The following is a 16,413-nucleotide window of genomic DNA, read 5'->3' on the forward strand; positions in this document are numbered from 1 at the left end:
TTGTCTTCTCCTCCTTTTATAGCTAGCCCATCCCCAAAAGTGTTCGTTGGACCATTTAGTAGGGTAGTTAATAGGTATTAACTTGGTTATTAGTGAGGTAATAAGTGGGAGACTTAATAGGTAGCCTTTATTTGGGGGTTATGGATGAGGTAGATAAATAGGACTTTTAAGGGTAGATAATTAGGAATAACGGCTAGTTAGTCCGACCCTCTACTCGTGCCGACCTCCGGGTCGAGCAGACTCCTCGGTTTGGCTCGTATCTCTTTTGGGCTTGCTCCATTTTCTTCCTGGGCTTCCCTTCTTTGTCTGGGCTTTATCTCTTTTCTTCTTGGGCCCCGAGCCCACGGGGTTCACACCCCATCAACTAGTCCCTCACTTTTCTATGTCTCGTGCTTAGCAGGGCATGGAAAAGTATATTGTCTTGCCTCAAAATTTCCTTTATTAGCCCCCTCGATTTTTGCCGACTCTTTATTCAACATTCTACACGACTCCATCCTCATGACTTCTCTTTGTTTGCCGTATGACCGACTGCTTCAGTGGATGTGACCTTCTGGCTCTGAGTCCCTTTCTCTTTAGCCGTCGAAGTGAATCTTGGCTGTAACTTTTTCTTTTTTTTTTAATAAACTTCTAAGGGTTCGGACCCTCGATTCCTTCTTTATTCGCCGAGTCCCTCAGTCGAGGTGACTCCTCGGTGGTAGCTCATTTTCCCTCTAGAAATGTCTAAGGGTTGGAACCCTTGTTTCTTTTCTCTCTTTCTCTAGAAACGTCTAAGGGTCGGACCCTTGTTTCTTTCCTCTTTTCTCTAGAAACGTCTAAGGGTCGGAACCCTTGTTTCTTTTCTCTTTTCTTTCCGAGTCCCTCAGTCGAGGCGACCCCTGTAGGCTTTTCCTTTACTTAGAAACGATTTAGGGTCAGTGCCCCGTTGTTTCTTTACTTTCTCGCCGAGTCCCTCTGTCGAGGCGACTCCTTTTGGCTTTTTCTCGGAAACGTCTAAGGGTCTGGGCCCTTGTTTCCTATCTTTTCTTGCCGAGTCCCTCAGTCGAGGCGACCCTTTTGGCTTTTTCTTTCATAGAAACTGTTTAGGGTCAGTGCCCCGTCGTTTCTCTCAATACTCGCCGAGTCCCTCAGTCGAGGCGACTCCTGTAGGCTTTTTCTCGGAAACGTCTAAGGGTCTGGGCCCTTGTTTCCTATCTTTTCTTGCCAAGTCCCTCGGTCGAGGTGACCCATTAGGCTTTTTCTTTCTTAGAAACAGTTTAGGGTCAGTGCCCCGTCGTTTCTCTCAATACTCGCCGAGTCCCTCAGTCGAGGCGACTCCTGTATGCTTTTTCTCGGAAACGTCTAAGGGTCTGGGCCCTTGTTTCCTATCTTTTCTTGCCGAGTCCCTCGGTCGAGGTGACCCATTAGGCTTTTTCTATCTCAGAAACAGTTTAGGGTCAGTGCCCCGTCGTTTATCTCAATACTCGCCGAGTCCCTCAGTCGAGGCGACTCCTGTAGGCTTTTTCTCGGAAACGTCTAAGGGTCTGGGCCCTTGTTTCCTATCTTTTCTTGCCGAGTCCCTCGGTCGAGGTGACCCATTAGGCTTTTTCTATCTCAGAAACAGTTTAGGGTCAGTGCCCCGTCGTTTCTCTCAATACTCGCCGAGTCCCTCAGTCGAGGTGACTCTTTTGGCTTTTTCTAAGGGTCCTAGCCCTTGTTTCTTTTCATTTTCTCTCGCCGAGTCCCTGCTCGAGGCGAGTCCTGGCTATGATTATTCTTTTCTAACAAATTTCTGAGAGCTTGGACTCTTGGTTCTTTCTTTACTGACTCGCGTCTTTTAGTCGGGGTGATTCTCGGTTGTAGCTTTACTTTTCCTTCCTTTATGTAGCCCCTTGTAGATGAGAAATATCATGAGCAATATCTTGGAATATATTTTCTTGCCATGCCCAGAATATATCCAAGTCTATTGTGCGGCACATGTGACTGGAAATTAAGCTCGCCATATGTCGAAAAATCCATCCTTCAAACTCGCGTAAATGATAATACTCGGGCACGGGCAGTCGGTTTTGAAGCACCTTAGTATTTCCCACCGAGCTGAAAAAATATTAACACTGGGGCAAGAGGAGTCGAGCCCTGGCCTCTTTATTTTCTTCCATGGCTTTTACCGATCCTACACAATTGAATTTTTGAATCTTTATAGCATTGAATGTAACACATTTCAAGGTGCACTAGGACAGTCGTATGCAGGTTACGAGATGTGTCCCACTTTAGGATTTTTCCGCCAAAATAGCTCCAGTTTCGAGATTGTCGTCATCGGCGTCATGCGCACCCATTTTAAAAACATGCACCGGAGTGGCGAGTGTAAGCTTACCACATATCAAGATTCAAGTATCCTTGTAAAGTTAATCTTCTGTAAGAATATTTAGAAGCCATCCAGGACCACGTGTCTAGCAGGCATCTTCATCCTTTACCACGCGTCGCCTTCAACCGTGGGAGCAAGACTCGACCATAGTATCCACGCGTTGCCCTCGACCGTGGGAGCAAGACTCGACCACAGGATCAGCCACCGCACCGGCCTCAGGGAGATGTTCCATCCTTTGACTTATTATCTGATTTAAACTGCCCGGGAATGATAACTTGGCACTGCTGCTTCCTCAGCTGATTAATGCTCCCAGCAAAGTGGCAACCAATCACCCGGTCACTCTCTTGTCGGAGCCATGGCGAGTCGATGAAGTCGACGGGGTTGTGAGTACGTCGTCGGGTCCATAGTCGGTGAGAACTAACAAGATTTAAAGCTTCTGTAGAGGATCATAGATTCATAGTTGTGGTATTTGCTTTTTTTTTTTTTTTTTTTTTTTTTCTGCCCAAGCTTGTCACGTATCTACTGGATGCAGCGTGACTTCTAATTGCCGAGTGGGACGCCGAGTGCTGGTGTGACATGCAACACGCCAAGGGGAGAAAAGGAAGAAGTTTGTGGTGCCACGTCTGTTGCTCCAATGTCCAGCGGGTGTCAACTCAGAGGACGGGGAAGACTTAGGCAATTATGGAGCTCGACCGACTGTGGGAGTCGGCAAAGAGAATGTCGGTGCAAGTGGCTGATCATTGCTATTGGGAGGAGCATCATCCGACTGGAGGTAATAGAGGAACCGGCAATAGTGGACTCGGCAAGGATGATTACCGTCGATGGGCGGGCGGTCGGCGGTGAAAATGATCTGACCAGCTTCGCCACTCCTCTGCTTGCTGAAAGTGGACGACTCTTCTTTGTTTTCTGAAGGTCCATCGCGGTGGTTCGATCCCGCTTAAGTGGAGTTTCACAGCCAACACTCGATCCTTCGCAACAGTCGGTCAGCCTAGGGGGACACGACTCTTTATTCTCATTCAGCGGGAAAAAGAAGTCGACACCGGAACTAGAACAGTTACCACCGGTGAACGTAAATGGGCCCGGCTGAAGATTGAGATCTCGAAATAGGACGAGAGAAGCCATCCCCATTTTCTGGCTTATTTCAATTACAAAAATTGCCGGCTTCTGACCGCATGGGGGACCGAGAATCGGTTTAACCATCATGCAGAAAGCTGAGAAGAGTCTGACCTCTTCGATTTTTCCGAGCAATGCAAGCGGTAGGTGATCTCCCTTTTTGAGTTTTCTCTTCGCCGACTCAGGGCTTATCTCCTTTATTTGCTACTTTTTTTTATTTTATTTTATTTTATTTTATTTTATTTTATTTTTTATTGCTACGCTCAGTGGTTATTCACCTCCCATATGCCATGTGTAAAAGATATGGCAATTTGTTGTAGAGAATTCTAATTACTGGCTGCCACATGCATGTATCAAAACCAATTCTTTGAGTGTGACTCTTAACACATAGCTTTGATATGGTGAAAAACACATTCTGCCTGCTTCTCGTGCCCATGATAATAACTTGCTATTGATTTGCGTTGGGTCGGCCGGTTTGATTTTCTTGTCGTGATGGTAGTCTTTTCTTAATATAAACAAAGTCTTTCGCATAATCAAGAGAAAACAAAAAATACAGATGTGACCGCGGTGTCTACCGTTAAAGTCGTGGTGGGGGAATCATTTATTCGGCGTCTCGACTTCTTGATTCCCCCGGCCGAGTCCCTCAGTATGATGGACCGACCACTCTTCGCCAACCATTTTAATTTTAAATACTACATCTATTTTAGATGATAATGGTTACCTCTTGTAGACCTCGATACGCAATTTTCTTTGTTTGATTCTCTTCTAGTTCTCTTCTTGGTCCACGGCTCTCCGTGAACCTTCTCAATCTTCCGTCCGTAGTGACCGGACGCTCTCCGAAATTGCTCAAATAAAGAGGCAAGCGTGACCTTTTGTCGCAATCCCCACAGACGGCGCCAGTGATGGTTTTTGGGTTTTCGGGCCCAAGGAGGTCCAACACAACCTTTAGCTGGAGGATACACCTTTCAATAAAAAACTTGCTAAAATAATATGGGCTCGATGATTTTGACGTGGAAACCGAAAGGAAAACCACGGGCCTTTTTGGGCGGTGCCAAGCCTAATTCCACTATGCATTTTGTAGGTGTCTTGGTACATGCTTGTAGGGCTATATCTATACAAAGTGTTGTGCTTCTAATAATGTAGCAAGAATAATAGAAAGAAGAATGATGGAATGGTGTGGAAGAGTCCTTCCATGTGTATAGAGTGAGTGGATGGAGTCTTCTTGAGAGAGCCTTTGTGGAAGAGGGATATGTGATCTTCTAGCATGTAAGGAATAGTGCTTGGGAGAGTCCTCCCATGTAGATGAATGAGTGAATGAATGGATCCCCCCCTTTCTTCTTGTCTTCTCCTCCTTTTATAGCTAGCCCATCCCCAAAAGTGTCCGTTGGACCATTTAGTAGGGTAGTTAATAGGTATTAACTTGGTTACTAGTGAGGTAATAAGTGGGAGACTTAATAGGTAGCCTTTATTTGGGGGTTATGGATGAGGTAGATAAATAGGACTTTTAAGGGTAGATAATTAGGAATAACGGCTAGTTAGTCCGACCCTCTACCTGTGCCGACCTCCGGGTCGAGCCGACTCCTCGGTTTGGCTCGTATATCTTTTGGGCTTGCTCCATTTTCTTCTTGGGCTTCCCTTCTTTGTCTGGGCTTTATCTCTTTTCTTATTAGGCCTCGAGCCCACAGGGTTCACACCCCATCAGACCCTTATCCCTAAACCCAATCCTTAGTTCCAAAAGGAATAGAATTAGCAAGCCTATAATATTAGTTCCTAACCAGGACTCCTAAATATATAAATAGGGGACTTAAGAGGCACCTAGAACCCCCCCCCCCCACCACAATAAACGACTCACCACCCCAAAGAGCTCCAAGAATCCCCTTAGAAGAAATCAAGAAAGCAAGAAAGCTTAAAGAAAGACCCTTCATAGCCAAGGAATTAATTAAGGCTAAGAGGTAACCCATGTCTCAACAAAACCTACTTTCATAGCTATGATATCCCCCGTAGGATTTCCCCATATTATTGTGTATTGATGATTTGTGATATTATTATTGATGATTGATGGGATAATTCCATGGGTGATCTTGATATTGGGAGATTCTTGATAATTATGGTGTTCTTGATGATTATGTGGAGTTCTTGATGTTTATATGTCGTTCTTGATAATTGTATGGCATTCTGGATGCTTATGTGTTATTTGTACCGAATCTTGTAATTAGAAAACGAATCGTATTCTTGTTGGTATAAAAGTGATTAGAACCCTAGGTTGTATCGTATGATATTATTCTTGGTGTATCGGGTGGGGAAATCGCATGTTTGGGTGTCGATTATGTTTAGAAAAGCATGATAGGTTATGTGCCGTACGTTCCTCGTATTTGATCCGTTAATTGTCTACGGTGTAAAGTGTCTAAGCATGGTTTCGGGTTCCACAATGGTTCCCGGGGCGTTTTGTGTATAAAGAGTCAGTGGGGGGTAGGGGACCCGCCACCTACCCGCGGCCAGAAGGGACGTCTCCGGCAGCGGGCAGCTGCCCGCCGGCGACCCGCTGCCCTGAACAGTGCTTACCGGCGGGCAGCCGGCGGGTGGCCCCCACCCACCGGCTACCCGCTGGAAATCTCCCCCATTCGGGACCCCGGCTTCCCCGTTTGATGTTTCCCCGATCCCCGGGGTGTCCCATCGGACTCCGTTCATCGTGCCGTGTCTAGTTTGATGTTTCGGGTACCGTTCGTAGGTTTATGAGTCTTTTATATTGCATGCTAGTTGAATTGGTATCCCGTTGACCTAGGTGGAAGAAGTATGAACCCCTTAGGACCATTCTTAGTATGTGAAGGATCACGCATAGGTTTTGTTATACGCTTTCTCCCCTTCCCAATGTGTTAATGTGGGTTGCATATGCTTGCTATGTGTTATGTGTGCATGATACCCCAATCCGGTTGCGATCGGATTGGTTATTCCTGAGCTGCGGTTCAGAAGCTGGCTGCGGTCAGATTTACACTCTTGGGCTGCGGTCCACCATTTGGTTGCGATCAAACGTTTCTACATGAGCTGCGGTTCATATTTCCTGGCTGCGGTCAGATGACATTCTCTTGGGCTGCGGTCCACTGTTTGGTTGCGATCAAACATTATGATGAGCTGCGGTTCATCGGTCGGTTGCGATCGACCCCTCCGTGTTGCGATACGGGGCAGGGTGCTGCGGGGCCGTGTCAGCGCTATATGCGCTGACCCTCATGTATGGGCATGCGATTGGTCCTGTGACGCCAACAAAGTGTGCTATGTGATGAGATATGGATGAGTTGTGATTATGAGTATCTTGGGGGATGTGACTATGGGATTTATGCTGGGGATTGTTTATGTTGGGTTATGATTATTAATTGTGCTCAGCTTTATCTGTCTTGCCTGTTGTGGATTGTATACGCTTGTTATAACTGTTGCTTGTGTCTAGCCTTATCTGTCGAGTCATTCCCGGTTTTAAAAGCTAGAGTTCGTAGGATATATCTTCATGCTCAAAATGGTTTTCATATATTTATATATATCTATATGTATTGTATTTCAACGCGTTGGAGTGGGTTACCAGCATCTCTCGCTGAACAGATATATTTGGCTTTCAGGCACAGAAGAATAAGTCACTGGAGCGCGCTAGAAATTGGAGCGTAGAAGTAGATAGTTTCCCTTTCGGCCTGCGTGCCATGCTTATGCATTTACATTATCAAGGATATTAGTTAGTTATCCTGTGCACCTGAGTTCTCTAGCTCAGGTGTGGCATAGCACCCCGTACTCTTGTATTACGTTTTGGGATTTAAGGAGATTTCGCCTTTATTTTATAAGTTTTAAATATCTTGAAATTTCGGGGTGTTACAGTTGGTATCAGTGCCTAAGTTTGACCCTAGGATAAGACTCTTAAGTCCGGACTTTAGGACATTAGGCTTGAACTCTAGGTACTTAGGAACATAGGATTCAGGAATCTTAGGACGCGCGGTGAGATTGTGAAACCTACACGTAACCTCCCCTCACCTTATCCCTCTCTAAAATAACTTCCCCCTACGCTTACCACACCAAGGTAAGGGTGCAGCACACTGACTCATCGATACAATAAATATTGACCCTGGAAACCAGCAGCATGGCGCCAACAAGAAGACAGTCAAGGATCCCACACTCCTCGAAGAATGAACCCGAACCTTCAACAAAGTCCTCGGGTTAGTGGAATACCCAGAGGAATGCCGCATAGGGATAGCCTCATTCCACTTCAAGACACGAGACTGATCTTTGATAAATCCACGAAGAACCCAATTATGGGCAACAACCAGGGGTTCAACTAGGAGTGCCTAGGGGCACGGCTACGGGACGATTCCACCCCGCACCTGTAAGGGCAACCATGTACGAGGAAAATCCTCCACCTAAAACAAGGGATGACCACCATCAGGGAATACCACAAACGATCCCTCCAGCTGGCTCGTTTCGCGCCTGAATTAGATCTTACAGAGACAACCAAGATAAAGAAGTCTGTGACAGACCACAACTACGAAACCTAGAAGGCCCTAATTGTAAGCAAACCCCGCACACCCAACGAAGCCTACACCAGTAATGCCAACTTCTACCAAACGGGGAATTTAGGGACAAACCCGAAAGAAGGAGTAACGGAAGTGGGAGACCGCTCCCTCCAGCATGAGCGAACCCTTCCGGAACTGGTTAAGAATGGGCGCAACTATCCCAGCCCGGAGACCGGGAACGCCAATTAAATGCAAGAAAGAAAAGTAGTACATGAGCAACATCTTTTCTCAATCGTTAGCACGAATTGTCGAAAAGGACTCGATATGACAAGAAGAGGCGACAGACGCATGAAAAGTGTCATACAACTAGAGCCTCCCGGCGATAAGGGTCTTACCTGGGAACAAGGACCTTGATGGTTTTAAGACACCGTAAGAAGTACATGTAACACACAAAATCGCCAAAACACCATGCGACGTCAAAGACAGTCAATCAATGCATTCCAAGGAAGAGAAATGCATCACCAAGCACTTGGTCACCAAAGGACTGAACAAAGAACGAGCGACAAGCCGAGCTCCAAGAAAAACCAAGAAGGCTTATCATTAATCAAGCAAGGCAAAGACAAAGTTGGCTTATAACCAACCACCCGGTGAAGGTGACGAGGTTGATAATTGGAAACCAGACCCGACCTACTGAGCAAAAAGAACATGCGAGAGTCTTGACTCATCTATAAACTCGTACCTAAGGATCAATAGAACTATACGATGGGCCACCCTATGTATTCAAGTCCCTTCTATTGTGCACACGGACATGGGGCTTGTCGGGACTTGAATCTGTGCATTCTTGGGATTTTTCCCGAAGGAATTCACTCTTCCTAGTCACCTTCCCGCGGGTCCCCAACAGGAGCTTGGCAGGCGGACGACCGCCCACCTCGCGCCCACTGGTACAATGTGGTGATTTCTTAACTCCTCACTTTATTGATTCATGGCGCACTTGTGTGCCTCGATTGATGAACGCAAGTCTTGGGTAAAGAATCATGGGTCGCCCAAACATGGTGTCATCGGTAAAAGACCTTGACACGCAAGACACCATCGGAAAAGCACAACCAATTGCATTACACGTGGGGTTGAAGTTGGACTCTACGATGCAACCGACTAGGGATGATTGGCATAAAGGATTGTGCAAACCCAGGAGGCGAGTTGGGAACTCGTGCTAAGGACTCACAAAGACCTTAAAAGTCAAAATGCTAAGGATGGACCGGGATTCCTTCAAACCATGGATATCGTTCAAGCAAATCAGAGGACTCCTTACAAGTTGTATGGAATCAAGAACTATGTAGTCCGTGGTGCTAGGCAAAAAGTAAAAAGCACATTTGTGCCAAGATCTCAGGGGTCATTAAGGACCCACAAGGAAATGAGATGACTCGTAAAGTCACCGAGTCATTCCACAACGAGGTTAGGTAACCAACTGCGCTTCAAAAGGAAAAGAGCATGCAAGGACACCCTCACCATTAAAAGTAACACAAAAAGGCACAACTAGTCGAACCTCGAGGAAGACATGAAGTCTTACTAAGAATTTCATTCACTAAAGAGGAGATGAAATTCAATAAGAAGGGAAAATCAACCCAAAGTTTACCGACACCCAAGAAACTTTGGGAAGAATTTGGGAAGTGCGCCCTAAGAGATTGGCTTGGTTGACCAAACTTGGTCAAGACCTTGGACGCATTAAAGAAGTATGTGTTAAATCATCACGGGAGATTCCCTCAAGATAGGGGAGAAGGATGAAACCTTAGCCTGGGAAGCAAGGTCTAACAAGGATCTTAAAGTCAAGCAAGTGCCAACACAAGGAAGAAGGATCATCAGTTCGTCAATACGTCGTGATCAAAGCATCAAACCAGAATAGTCACTTGAAGATCGAGAACCCTTAACCCATCCTAGCCGAATTCCCTTCCCTCCCTCGGAAAATCGGCCCCCTCCTTATTTCAAAACCCTTTCTACCCTTCAACCACACTCTTGATCCCCTATTTTAACAATTCCATACAAGGTGGCAACCTCGCACCCTAAGTTGCAACCTTGAAAACTTTGATCCTAATTCCTAAATTCACTTTGTCCTCAGGTTTGAAACCCACTCTCTTAGCCCTTTAAACCTAATCGTTCCCAAAAACCCAGCACATATAAACATACAATCATACAGTTTCCCCGTAGAATGCTTTCACTATAGGACCACCGTACTACTTTGGACTCGTTACCCCCGCAATGACTTCCAAGCTTCGGGGACGAAGCTTCTCGTAAGGGGGGGAGAGTGTAACACCCCGTGTTACGGCCTTCAATCCCGGATTAATTATTTAATTAATCCCGTTAATAATAATTAAATATGATTTAATTCGGTTAGGTTTCCTTTAATTAATTAATAAGGTCCACCATGAACCGTGGACCCTTGCCTAAATTAGAGTCCTAAGCCTATTAGGAATAAAGAAAGTAAACCCTTTACTATTCAGATTCTAATTAGGAAACCTAGACCTAGTTATCTATTAGGAATAAAGGAAGTAGGCCTTTTACTATTCAGACTACGATTAGGATTCCCTTCAATTAATTAATATGGTCCACTATGGACCATGGACCCTTATCCCTAAACCCAATCCTTAGTTCCAAAAGGAATAGAATTAGCAAGCCTATAATATTAGTTCCTAACCAGGACTCCTAAATATATAAATAGGGGACTTAAGAGGAACCTAGAACCCCCCCCCCCCCCCCCCACCACAATAAACGACTCACCACCCCAAAGAGCTCCAAGAATTCCCTTAGAAGAAATCAAGAAAGCAAGAAAGCTTAAAGAAAGACCCTTCATAGCCAAGGAATTATTTAAGGCTAAGAGGTAACCCATGTCTCAACAAAACCTACTTTCATAGCTATGATTTCCCCCGTAGGATTTCCCCATATTATTGTGTATTGATGATTTGTGATATTATTATTGATGATTGATGGGATAATTCCATGGGTAATCTTGATATTGGGAGATTCTTGATAATTATGGTGTTCTTGATGATTATCTGGAGTTCTTGATGTTTATATGTCGTTCTTGATAATTGTATGGCATTCTGGATGCTTATGTGTTATTTGTACCGAATCTTGTAATTAGAAAACGAATCGTATTCTTGTTGGTATAAAAGTGATTAGAACCCTAGGTTGTATCGTATGATATTATTCTTGGTGTATCGGGTGGGGAAATCGCATGTTTGGGTGTCGATTATGTTTAGAAAAGCATGATAGGTTATGTGCCGTACGTTCCTCGTATTTGATCCGTTAATTGTCTACGTGTTGATCGTTAATTGCGTTGTAAAGTGTCTAAGCATGGTTTCGGGTTCCACAATGGTTCCCGGGGCGTTTTGTGTATAAAGAGTCAGTGGGGGGTAGGGGACCCGCCACCTACCCGCGGCCTGAAGGGACGTCTCCCGGCAGCGGGCAGCCGGCGGGCGGGCAGCTGCCCGCCGGCGACCCGCTGCCCGGAACAGTGCTTACCGGCGGGCAGCCGGCGGGTGGCCCCCACCCACCGGCTACCCGCTGGAAATCTCCCCCATTCGGGACCCCGGCTTCCCCGTTTGATGTTTCCCCGATCCCCGGGGTGTCCCATCGGACTCCGTTCATCGTGCCGTGTCTAGTTTGATGTTTCGGGTACCATTCGTAGGTTTATGAGTCTTTTATATTGCATGCTAGTTGAATTGGTATCCCGTTGACCTAGGTGGAAGAAGTATGAACCCCTTAGGACCATTCTTAGTATGTGAAGGATCACGCATAGGTTTTGTTATACGCTTTCTCCCCTTCCCAATGTGTTAATGTGGGTTGCATGTGCTTGCTTTGTGTTATGTGTGCATGATACCCCAATCCGGTTGCGATCGGATTGGTTATTCCTGAGCTGCGGTTCAGAAGCTGGCTGCGGTCAGATTTACACTCTTGGGCTGCGGTCCACCGTTTGGTTGTGATCAAACGTTTCTACATGAGCTGCGGTTCATATTTCCTGGCTACGGTCAGATGACATTCTCTTGGGCTGCGGTCCACTGTTTGGTTGCGATCAAACATTATGATGAGCTGCGGTTCATCGGTCGGTTGCAATCCACCCCTCCGTGTTGCGATACGGGGCAGGGTGCTGCGGGGTCGTGTCAGAGCTATATGCGCTGACCCTCATGTATGGGCATGCGATTGGTCCTGTGGCGCCAACAAAGTGTGCTATGTGATGAGATATGGATGAGTTGTGATTATGAGTATCTTGGGGGATGTGACTATGGGATTTATGCTGGGGATTGTTTATGTTGGGTTATGATTATTAATTGTGCTCAGCTTTATCTGTCTTGCCTGTTGTGGATTGTATACGCTTGTTATAACTGTTGCTTGTGTCTAGCCTTATCTGTCGAGTCATTCCCGGTTTTAAAAGCTAGAGTTCGTAGGATATATCTTCATGCTCAAAATGGTTTTCGTATATTTATATATATCTATATGTATTGTATTTCAACGCGTTGGAGTGGGTTACCAGCATCTCTCGCTGAACAGATATATTTGGCTTTCAGGCACAGAAGAATAAGTCACTGGAGCGCGCTAGAAATTGGAGCGTAGAAGTAGATAGTTTCCCTTTCGGCTTGCGTGCAATGCTTATGCATTTACATTATCAAGGATATTAGTTAGTTAGCCTGTGCACCTGAGTTCTCTAGCTCAGGTGTGGCATAGCACCCCTTACTCTTGTATTACGTTTTGGGGTTTAAGGAGATTTCGCCTTTATGTTATAAGTTTTAAATATCTTGAAATTTCGGGGTGTTACAATTGGGTTGGATTTATGCCGTTCCCGATGGGGTAATTCACGCTTCGGTGAAACCCTGAGTCGTCTACGAGTAAAGAGAAAGAAGAGAGTCAATAGAGACTCAAGAAATAGAGTCAAAAGAGACTCAAGATAAAGAAAGAGAGTCAACAGAGACTCAAGAGAAAGAAAGAGAGTCAAAAGAGACTCAAGAGAAAGAAAGAGAGTCAAGAGCGACTCAAGAAAGTAACAAAGAGACATCCACAGAAAGTACTCTATTTTATAAAAGAGTCTATGAGTATTTATATATCTATAGTTGCACGAGATTGCATATGAGTATGAGTATATTACTGCACTAGATTGCATAAGAGTATGATTATATAGTTGCACGAGATTGCATATTAGTATGAGTATATAGTTGCACGAGATTGCATATTAGTATGAGTATATAGTTGCACGAGAATGCATATGAGTATGAGTATATTATTGCACGAGATTGCATAAGAGTATGATTATATTGTTGCACGAGATTGCATATGAGTATGTATATAGTATTGCATGAGATTGCATAAGAGTATGATTATGTTGTTGCACGAGATTGCATATGAGTATGAGTATATTATTGCATTAGATTGCATAAGAGTATGATTATATTGTTGCACGAGATTGCGTATGAGCATGAGTATATAGTTGCACGAGATTGCATATTAGTATGAATATATAGTTGCACGAGAATGCATATGAGTATGAGTATATTATTGCACGAGATTGCATAAGAGTATGACTATAGTGTTGCACGAGATTGCATATGAGTATGTATATAGTATTGCATGAGATTGCATAAGAGTATGATTATAGTATTGCATGAGATTGCATAGGAGTATGATTATAGCATTACATGAGATTGCATATGAGTAAGATTATTGAATTACATAAGATTGCCTATTTGAATGAAGTATAATATTGCACGAGATTGCATATGAATATGTCTACAGCTTTGCACAAGTTTGTATATGAGAGTGATGTATAGTATTACACGAGATTGTATGTGAGTAAATTATCGTATAAGATTTCATAATGAGAAAGTTGACTTAAGATTTTCCATCAAGTAGGATTGTCTTGTTGTACTAGAAGCTCTATTTATCAAGTTATGTGATAAGAATGTGAAAGTATGAGAATACCTATTATATGGTCTATTAACATGATCCTATCTGTAAGCATGAATTGCTTGTTAAGTTATTTGAGAAGTTCGTATGTTGATGAATCTATGTGATCAGTCTTATACATATATGAGCATGCCAGCTGATATTATAGGGTGCAAGCATCTAGAAAGAATGTGATAAATCTAAAGATGATTTGAGACGAGCTTTTTGTTATAAAGAAATCAAATGTTTTCTAAGTAAATGCTAGAATGCTTTACAGGGTTGAGTGTGGTTATACTTAGCTTCGTGCTAACGGGTGTTTTCCTATTTGTCTATGTGTTGCTTGCAAAACCCCTTTCAGGTGGGCCCAACAGTGCGAAAAAGTCGAGTTAGATTAGTCTCGTAGTTAGAGATATCTAAACTCTAGTTTGATTGATGTTTGTGTTATGGATTTAGACTTATCGACTTTATGTTTTGAGGATGATGTAGACTATTTGGGGTGACGTTTTTCTCCCTTAAGTTTCCAATATTTATATTTAGTTACCAGACTTAATCTTATTTCTAGTTTTACCCCTTTAGCCTGTGCAAACACCACGGAGTGGTGGTTGTGGCGGTGACACTCCCACTAATTATCTTTAAGTTATTTCCGCTGCTTAGTGATGTTAATGTTTGTTTAGAGTTGTAATTAAGAGTTAGAAAAGTGGGGTGTTACACGGAGGCCAACAAATCACCACACGGCACGTACCAGCGGGTGGTACGGCGGGTGGACAGCCACCCGCCGGCCACTAGCCGGGTGCACACCAACATTCCAGCGGGCGGACGACCACCCTCCGGTCCCCCCGCCGGTTCCGTCCCCTGTTCCAGCGGGTACATAGGCGGGTGTTCGACCACCCGCCGGGTACCATTTGGTACCTCTATTGTGGCGAATTTTCCCACTTCGGGAATTTAACAAGAATACACAATTTCAAGTCCAGACACATCAAAACTCACCACAACAATAATAGGGACTTGAATACATAGAATAGCTCAAGGAATAACATTATTGAACCCTAGATACAAGTTCTAACAAGGCATAATCGCAAGATAATGTATTCAATCACTCATGGACATCAATAAAGCATAATATATCAAAGTAAATAGGTTTTTTAAGATACGGGTTACCTTCTTAGCCTATTCAAACCTCTCACAACTCCTAAGATCTTTCTTGGAGGTCTTCTTCCAAGTGATCTTTCCTAAGTTTGGTGATGGGGAAAGGTCTAAACTTGGTAGCCTTCAATGGTGGAAAAGATGAAGAACTCTTTGGCTAGGTTTTGGGGTGGAGGGGAGAATTTTCGAAGTATAGAGAGTTATGGTGGCTGATTAGTATTAAGTTTGGGTAACAAGGCATAAAACTGATTTGGTTATAAGTGAGCCCCTTTTATCCATGTAAAAGACTATCAGGCTTTAATTTAATTAAAATACATCAGGTCCACAGTATTAAGTCGAGGTCCAACCCATTGACCATATCAATAAGTTAAGGGATTTGGGTCAAACTTAGTTCCCTTAACCATATTTAATGGAGATCATTAGAATAATGGTGAGGAACATATGAATTAATTAAATAATTAATTCGGGTTTAAAGGATAAATTTACGGGATGACACACTCTTCCCCCCGAACAAGAAGCTTCGTTCTCGAAACTCAGATGCAACGAGGTTAAGTAAAACAACAGTTTGGAATGTAAGTTGCGTGACATGATTCAAGGAAGGATTAATAACATGAGGCTTGCTTGCAGAGAGGTTTTCACCAGGCTAAACTAACCAAATCTAGTCCCTAAACTAGCCAGCTTACTCAACTTAACTTTTACATAGCATAGGACTAAATGCATCTAGTTACTGAACTATAACTATAACACCCCCGATTTTAAGCAATATTTTAAAGCAATTAAAGCTTAGGAATAAAGATAAATCTAACTATTTGATTAAAACTAAGTGGAAGCTAACAGTCAAATCGGGAATGTCACGCCACATCTAACTAAGAGCTAGATGCACAGGCTAGGAAACAAGTACTTAACCATCCAAAACATAGTATCAAATTCACAAGTTCAAATCTGTAGGTACACAGGCTTCCATAACTAGCTAAGGGGCAAAAGGGAGCTACGCTAACCTAATCCATCTCCTACCGAGCTTTCACAACGATCTACTCTGTACCTCTAAAACATAAGGGGTAGCACCCATTAGCGAATAATGCTAAGTAACCCACCACTACTCGTTGAGCACATATAGTATAGATATAAGAAACTATTTGAGACTTGGAATACATAATATATAGTCTTTTAAAACGAGGAATAGAAACATCATAAGACTCATCATGGAACACTCTCAATCAACCGACCATCATACGATAAATCAAGAGATCAATACAACGATAAAAACAATGGAATAATCAATCACAAATGATTATCAATATCAATCAAGGTAACATCATAACATGAAGGATAACATCAATACATACTCATAGCAAATGAAAGTCAAAGATCGCAACCAATGACATGTTGTAAGTGAGCTACTTCTAG

The sequence above is a fragment of the Ipomoea nil genome, unplaced genomic scaffold, assembly GCF_001879475.1.
Source record: "Ipomoea nil cultivar Tokyo-kokei standard unplaced genomic scaffold, Asagao_1.1 scaffold2780, whole genome shotgun sequence".
NCBI lineage: Eukaryota > Viridiplantae > Streptophyta > Magnoliopsida > Solanales > Convolvulaceae > Ipomoea > Ipomoea nil.